The sequence below is a fragment of the Sapajus apella genome, unplaced genomic scaffold (assembly GCF_009761245.1).
Source record: "Sapajus apella isolate SASKATOON/1434 unplaced genomic scaffold, GSC_monkey_1.0 scaffold254, whole genome shotgun sequence".
NCBI lineage: Eukaryota > Metazoa > Chordata > Mammalia > Primates > Cebidae > Sapajus > Sapajus apella.
Window position 1 is genome coordinate 111,663 of NW_022437194.1, and position 7,327 is coordinate 118,989.

The following is a 7,327-nucleotide window of genomic DNA, read 5'->3' on the forward strand; positions in this document are numbered from 1 at the left end:
GAAAAGAAATGAACAAAGCCTCCAAGAAATGTGGGATTATGTGAAAAGACCTAATCTACGCTTGATTGGTGTACCTGAATATGATAGGGAGAATGAATCCAAGCAGGAAAACATGTTCCAGGATATTATCCAGGAGAACTTCCCAAGCTTAGCAAGGCAGTCCAAATTTCAAATTCAAGAAATACAGAGAACTCCACAAAGATATTCCTCAAGAAGAGCAACCCCAAGGCACATAATCGTCAGATTCGCCAGGGTTGAAATGAAGGAAAAAATGCTAAGGGCAGCCAGAGAGAAAGGCCAGGTCACCCACAGGGGGAAGCCAATCAGACTCACAGCAGATCTCTCTGCAGAAACCCTACAAGCCAGAAGAGAGTGGGGGCCAATATTCAACATCCTTAGAAAAGAACTTTCAACCCAGAATCTCATATCCAGCCAAACTAAGCTTCATAAATGAAGGAGAAATAAAATCCTTTACGGACAAGGAATTATTGAGAGATTCTGTCACCACCAAACCTGCCCTACAAGAGCTCCTGAAAGAAACACTAAGCATGGAAAGGAACAAGTACCAGTCACTGCAAAAGCAAACCAGTTGGCAAAGATCAAAAATGCAATGAAGAAAATGAGGCAACTAATGGGAAAGAAAACCAGTCAGTAACAAAATGGCAGAATTGAATCCACACATAATAATATTAATATTGAATGTAAATGGCCTAAACACCCCAATCAAAAGACACAGACTGGCAAACTGGATAAAAAGTCAGAACCCATCAGTGTGCTGTATTCAGGAAACCCATCTCACATACAAAGACACACATAGACTCAAAATAAAGGGATAGAAGAAGATTTACCAAGCAAATGGAGAACAAAAAAAAAGCAGAGGTTGTAATCCTAGTCTCTGATAAAATGGACTTCAACAAAGATCAAAAGAGACAAAGAGGGACACTACATAATGGTAAAAGGATCAATCCAACAGGAAGAGCTTAGTATCCTAAATATATACGCCCACAACACAGGAGCACCCAGGTACATAAAGCAAGTTCTTAATGACCTAAAATGAGATTTAGACTCCCACACAATAATAGTGGGAGACTTCAACACTCCACTGTCAATATTAGGTCAATGAGACAGAAAACTAACAAGGATATCCAGGACTTGAATGCAGAGCTGGACCAAGTAGACCTAATACACATATACAGAATGCTCCACCCCAAATCCACAGAATATACATTTTTCTCAGCACCACATTGAACAAACTCTAAAATTGACCATATCACTGGAAGCAAATCACTCCTCAGCAAATGCAAAAGAACAGAAATCATAACAAGCAGTCTGTCAGACCACAGCACAGTCAGACTAGGATTCAGGATCAAGAAACACACACAAACCCACACAACCACTTGGAAACTGAACAACCTGTTTCTGAGTATTGACTGGAAATGCTGTCTCAAAAAAAAAGAAATACTAGACTTTCATAGAATCAACCCAAATGCACATCAATGATAGTCTGGACAAAGAAAATGTGGTACATATACATCATGGAATACTACGCAGCCATAAAAAACAAGTTTGTGTCCTTTGTAGGGACTTGGATGAATCTGGAAACCATCATTCTCAGCAAACTAACACAAGAACAGAAGACAAACACTGTATGTTCTCACTCATAGGTTGGTGTTGAACAACAAGAACACATGGACTCAGGGAGAGGAGCATCACACACTGGGGGCAGTTGAGGGGAGTAGGGAGACACAGCGGGGGGTGGGGAGGGTGGGGAGGGATAACATGGGGAGAAATGCCAGATATAGTATGCACCTAAAGTAAATAAATTAATTTTAAAAAATACAAAATAGCCGGACATGGTGGTGCCTGCCTGTAATCTCAGCTACTTGGGAGGCTGAGGCAAGAGAACTGCTTGAACCTGGGAGGCGGAGATTGTAGTGAGCTGAGATCGTGCCACTGCACTCTAGACTAGGCAACAGAGCAAGAGTCTGTCAAAAAAAAAAGGCACTTATTTTTGAGATGGGGTCTTGCTACATAACCTGGGCAGGTCCTAGTGTTTTGACCAGAAACAATTCTCCAACTTTAATGTACCATGTAGCTATTATTACAGGTGTGAACCATGATGCCTGGTTCTCTCATAAAGGGATTTTTGTCAGGAATCAGTGACAGATTTTCTTGGTGTCAGAAGATAAGCAAATAGGGCACCTTTTACTTTCTTGTCTTATTAACGTCACTGTCCATATGAATTTTTACTTTTTATTTTCTACTTCAAATTTGTCTGTAATTTTAGATTCAGACATTTAGGGCAATATACTAGAATTTACATGTTGTGACTGAATTAAATTAGATAATTAGTATGCAGGCAGGCAAAAAGGAATTATAAAATTTTAAACTGCTTCTGTTAGCCTTTATCTAAAGAATATAATTTATTCCCCAAATATTTGTTTTTTATTTGAGACTCTTACCATATTCTGCTAAATATGTATGTGTGTGTGTGTGTGTGTGTGTGCATATATATAATTTAGCAACTAAGGCTATTCTTTGCTTCTAAACAAACTTGGATTACAGTAGTATTTTGTGTAAAAATGGCATATATTTAAAACTTTAAAATTGATACTAGTTTCTTTTAAATGCTTATCTAGTAAAGTTTCTCATTAGGAAAAAAAAAGATCTTTCCCTCTGATTCCTTAGTTTGGATGAATTATATAATATAATTATAATTATTATACAATATAATATGTATAATATATTATTACATATATTATGTCTAAATATATTAATAGTAAATATAACCTATATTATACATGTGTCATAATATAATATAATATATATTATGTAATATGTCATATTATATATTATTTATATAAATATTTTTATATAAATATTAATACCATATAAAATAATTTATATAAGAATATATACGTATATTTGTGACTATACAAATTTATACCTGTATCAAAACATCTCATGTACCCCACAAGTAGGTACACCTACCATGTACCTAATAGCAAATAAAAAACATTTAAAAAGATTACTAGGGAAGTAGGGTCCATACAAGATAGTGATACTACATGTTAGCAAATGCTAAATGCCAAAGGCATGGCACTCACAACAAGTGCTTCAGGGACTGTGAAACTACCCTCAGGTGACAAGCCAAGCCAAAAGGTACACACACACACACACACACACACACACACACACACACACACAGGATCCTGATTGTGCTGCTGGCTGGCAGAAAAAAAAAATGCCCAGATTTCCCTGGCAGTTGAACCAAACAGTGGAGAGGTGATTGCTGAGCTGTTTGGATGAGAGGTTTTGAGCAGCATTGCCTGCTTTTGTTCCTGATTGCTGTGAGAATTTTCACATGTAGCTTTTCTTTGATTCTGGGAATTGGAGGCATCTGAGCTGGTGAGCAGTCTCTCTGACACAAGAGGGGACAAGAAACTGAGGACCAGGGAAAGGAGGGTTCTGTAAGGAAGAGCTAGCCTGCTTCGGCCAGGTCTGTTGTTCCTTCTTTATTGGCACACCTTTGGGAGCAGCAGAGAGAGACTGGCAAGCATCTAATCTGCCTACGGAATAGTCTGAGACCCACCTTGCTGCTTGCTTCTTTTTCTTCCCAAGACAAACCTTGGTTGTACTGTGTATTCCGTCAGCTCCTGGGAGACAGACAGGTGAGGACTAGGAAAGGTGACTGCTGACTCCAAGCAAATGCGTTGCTCTTGAGACCCGGGGCAGGGGAGAGAGGGGTTTCTCTGGGCGGAGACTCAGCAGAGGTCAGCGCAAGGACTGGCTGCTGACAGTCTGCGAATTTGTAGCTCACACCTGTGCCCAAGAGCCCTCTCCCTCCCATTGGATCCATCCTATGACCTTGGGAGAAGCGGGGGCCACGCCACGTGTTCTCACGTCCTGGAGGAATGGGATCTATGGTGGGCGGGCAATGCCCCGCAGCAGCCGTTCCTCTCCGGATGTTGCCAGGGGCGGTCACGCGGAATCCTCCCCCCCCGCCCCGAAGTTTTGACCATTGACCCCTCCACTTCGGCTCCCTGCCTCCCCTCCTGGGCTCAGGTTCTGATAGTGGCGGTAGGGTGTGGGCACCTAGGATGAAGTAGTGAAGGCGGCAGGCTCTGGGATGAGTCGTCCTGTGCCAAGGAGCAGCAGTTTACTGGAGTCAATGTGGGCAGCTCCTTTGGGAAGGGAAGAAAGGAGCACTGTCTGTCAAGCTCCTGCTCGCCCCCGCGTGTCTGCCTGTGTGTGCTGTGCAAGTGCGTGTGTGTGTGTGTGTGTGTGTGTGTGTGCGCGCTCGCCGAGGGGTTCCTCAGGTTGTGCAGCTTGGAAACCTAAGAAGCCATTGGAGAGGCGGAGGGTGGTGGTGGGGGCTCCACCACAGGCGGCCCAGGTGAGCCCAGAAGCCCGGCTCCTGAACTCGGGCGCAGACAGAGCTGGGACCGTATTGCGGCGGTCGCAAGGTCCCGGGGCCCCAGCAGGGAGGAGACCAGAGCTGCAGGAGTTTCTAGAGCATACAACTCCGGCGGGGCCTCGGCCATTGGGCTGCGGGACTCAGCTAGGCAGCCGCGCACAAGGGCTGAGCCCTAGCGACCAGCGGGATCTGGAGAAGTAGAGGAGCGCGCGGTGCAGGGGGTGCTGGGCACACGTCCCCAGACGGAAGCAGAGGACGAGGACAGGAAGGCCGAGGCCAGATCGCACTCCAAGTGGAAGAGAGGTCTGGTGCTTGTCCCGGAGCGCGCGTGGAAAGCGGCCCGGGGGTTCCGCGGGAGCCGGCGGCAGCAAGGATGCCGGCACTGGAAAGCGGCTGCCGGCTGAGAGTGTGAGCAAGAGGCTGAGGGCTGCCAGCTCCGCGCCTCCATTCCGAGCCTCCCCCTCCCTGCGGGCCTGGGAGGAAGCCCCCAGCGCGGTGCGGAGTCGCCTTGGCTGCCGGGCTGTGGGGTGCCCGCCCAGCGAGAGGTGAGTGCCGCCGCAGGCTCGTCCGCTCAGCCGCTTACCTGCGCGTTCCCTCTCCTCTCCTCTTCCTTCGGTCCTCGCCCCTCTCCAGGGTGCCCGAAATCCCGGGCGTTGCGGGCTCCAGTGTTCAGACTCAGGGGGCAATTGACAGACAATGCCTCCGGTACCTGTTGGCTCCAGCACTGGGCACCTTGGGGGCCGCCCCGGCCACCTTGCCCTCCATGCGGGAGTCCTGGGTTCTGTCCACCTCCTGCCCCAGCGCGTAGTGCTAGCCTTTCTGGGCGCATGCTCCTTGCTGCCACCCACCCTGGGTCCTGGGGCGCTGGGGTGCAAGGGGTAACTGGACAGGCCTCTGCAGTCCGGCTGGGACCTAGTCACTGAGCTCCAAGCAGCTGGATGGGTCTGGCGCCCAGGCAGGGGGGGGCTCCGTCTTCCCCGGGCAGTCTGGGTTTGCCTGGGTGCGGTCTCCGCCGACTAGCGCAAAGCGGAGAGACTTGGTCCGAAGGCGCCTAAGCAGCAGCAGGTAGTTCTGGGCTGGCCTCAGGGCAAGGGAGAGCGCGGGACTTCCCAACTTGAGGGGCTGGGGGCACTGAGAGCAGGGGCTTGCGTCCCAGCCTCGGTCCACATGCGCTTGGGCCACCACCTCACCATTTCCCACTGCTCTTTTTTCTTGGATGAGGCTTGTGTGAGGAAGGTGTCTTTTTTCCATTTGGGTCAAAGCCCTTAGCTCCTGAGTGAAGTGGTGCCTGTAGTTCCCTCAGTGCCAAGACTGAGGCACCAGGCACCCCCAGGCCCTGAGCCGGTTTTCTGCAAAAAAAGGGACTTTCTTGGGCTCAGAGACCAGCAGCTTAGCGCCAGCTGTGTGTGGCTGGGAAGTCTGTTTAGTGGTGATAATAACTACATTCTAAAGTGACCCACAGTAACCTCTGCGACAGAGTTGAGATGACCTTCCCAGAAATAATGGGTAGATTTCTGCTCTGTGTGTTCAGACAAATGCAACATTTGTGCACATGTGAGAACTCATGAGCTCCTAGGAGTTTCAGGTTCTGCTTTTTTAGCTGCTGGCTTTTGATCAAAAAGGAAAATTATTTTTCAATTTGGACATCAGAGCTTTGGAAAGGAATTTAAAGCCATTTGGTGTGAAATTGTCTTGAGGCTAGAACAAAATGTGTCTTTCATAGGCGCCGGATTCCAAGCTCTCCTCCTTAGCTTGTTCGTGGTTTTATTTCATTTTTGTGGGGTAGGAGGTGTTGGATGGAGAAGAATGTGGAGTCTTGATTTTTATCTGCCATGAAACACCCACATGTCTGCAGTGAACTGAAGAAACAGAGCCCTTCCACTGGGCTTCCACCAGGGCAGGCCGCTGTGGTCACACAGCTCAGGGCATCCTTGGGGCTTTGGTCAGGGACCCCACTGATTGCCTGAGGAACTAGCAAAGTTATGCAGTTGCAGGAGCCCAGGAATGAATCCTAAACTGGGCGTGGTGATGGAACCACAAGGCTGAGAGGTCTGGGATTACAGGCACCTGCCACCACATCCAGCTAATATTTGTATTTTTAAGAGACAAGGTTTCAACATGTTGACCAGGCTGGTCTTGAACTCTTGACCTCAGGTGATCTGCCCACTTTGGCCTCCAAAAGTGCTGGGATTACAGGTGTGAGCCACTGAGCCTGGCCTCATTTTTGTACTTTTAATAGGGATGGGAATTCACCATGTTGGCCAGGCTGGTCTCAAATCCCTGACTTCAAGTGATTCACCTGCCTTGGCTTCTCAAACTGCTGGAATTACAGGCATGAGCCACCATGCCCAACTAAGAAAGGTCTCATTGATTAGCTATATTTAGACTGATACCAGAATGACATGAAGTGGTAAGATGGGGAAATATCTGTGGAAAAACTTGCCAGGGCATGGGAATAGCCAGTGCAAAAGTCTCAAAGCAGGAATGAACTCGGCTCATTAGAGGAGAAGGAAGGAGGCTGGTGTGGCAGGAGATGAGTTCAGAGAGCTGGGGCTTAGCTCATATGGGCCACCCTGTGGAGTTTGGGTTTGATACTGAATTAAATAGAAGCCACTGAAGGGTTTTAAACAGGTGAGTGATGTGACTTAGTCTATATTTTCTAAAGATCATGCTGTCTCCACTTCCATTCTGCCTTCACTACCTTGGTATAATAAAGTAAGTCTTTATCCATCAGAGTGTAAAATAAAATGTAGTGTTTAAGGGTAACAGATAGAAAATGCTTTGGTGACCTTAATTTGGTGACTTCTAATGTATCAGTTAAGTGCAGATACAAACAAAACTGCAATCATAGTATGATTTCAGTTTTGCTTAAAAACATGGTACAGAAGAACAATGGAAATAAATGGACCA